This window comes from Octopus bimaculoides, chromosome 9, assembly GCF_001194135.2.
Source record: "Octopus bimaculoides isolate UCB-OBI-ISO-001 chromosome 9, ASM119413v2, whole genome shotgun sequence".
In the NCBI taxonomy this organism is placed as follows: domain Eukaryota; kingdom Metazoa; phylum Mollusca; class Cephalopoda; order Octopoda; family Octopodidae; genus Octopus; species Octopus bimaculoides.
In genome coordinates, this window is record NC_068989.1 from 25994508 (window position 1) to 25995949 (window position 1442).

Below are 1442 nucleotides of genomic sequence, written 5' to 3' on the forward strand. Positions count from 1 at the left end.
AAATAGAGGGATTATCAGTAAATAATATGTGACAATTATTTGGCAGCCATGATAAAACTCCGAGTTTCGGATGTCGGGACGGAAACCGACGCCGCCATCTCTTCAGTTATCTGGCCATTGAAAAAATGCTATGAACATGACCGTTAAACAAAGGGCAATTACTGTGTGATTGACCGTTATTAAGACAAAAAGATCTATTAGAATGACCGCTAAGTGAAGGGAGGAGTAAATGTAATTGAGTAAAAATGTCCATAGTATTCGCGTTAGCGCACCAGTCCATACATACAAATGCGCGCCCGCGCACAAACGTATATGCGCCTATGTGTATAACCTCATCCACCCTCACTTGAAACACACACATGCTCACCCACACATTCGCCAAAAAATATATACATACCCAGATACACGCACACACACACGCGCGCATCACGCTCACACACATACACACGCGCGAAAAAAGGTTCATACACACGTCTATATACGCACGTGCACGAGAAAAAAAAGGGTAAAGGCAAAATAAAGAAAAAGTGTACAAAAGTGTAAAAAAGAAATAATGGTAAAACACATCTATATACGCACATGCATTCTCGCATGCACGCCTATATACACACGTACCCGCACACACGCACACACGCACACATGCACACATCCACAAGCGTGCACAAAATGTTCCATGTACACGTCTATATACGCACAGGAAAATGCAGGGTGGAAGGCAGAAAACAGGAAAAATATGTGTAAAAAATATATGAACGATAAACCTATAAAACAATATCTCTATAAATATGTAAAAAAATATAAAAAATAAATAAGAAATATAAGTAAACAGTAGAGAGAGATAAAACGCTTGTACATAGACACAATATAAAAAGCAAGTCCTATCTGTAATCTCGTGGGGAGCAAATATGTAACAAATATCTAGCCACATGTGGACAAAATGCGAAACGTTCACTTCTTGAAATTAGACATGTGGTGGGGTCTAAGCTACCTTTGCAGAGGACACATCTTTCCATATCACAAAGACCGCACTTGCTTTCTATATTCTATGTACGTACTTTTCATCTCTCTCTACTGTTTACTTATATTTCTTATATATTTTTTATATTTTTTAAAAATATATATAGAGATATTGTTTTATAGGTTTATCGCTCATATATTTTTTACACATATTTTTCCTGTATTCTACATTCCACCCTGCATTTTCCTGTGCGGGTGTGTGTGTGCGGGCACGTGCGTATATAGACGTGTGTGTGTGCGCATGCATGCAAGAATGTGCGTATATAGACGTGTTTTACCCTTATTGCTTTTTTACACTTTTTTACACTTTTTTTCTGTATTTTGTATTTACCCTGTTTTTTCTTCTGCATGGGCGTATATAGACGTGTGTATGAACCTTTTTTGCGCGCGGGTGTATGTGTGCGAGCGTGTTGCGCGCGTGTGTG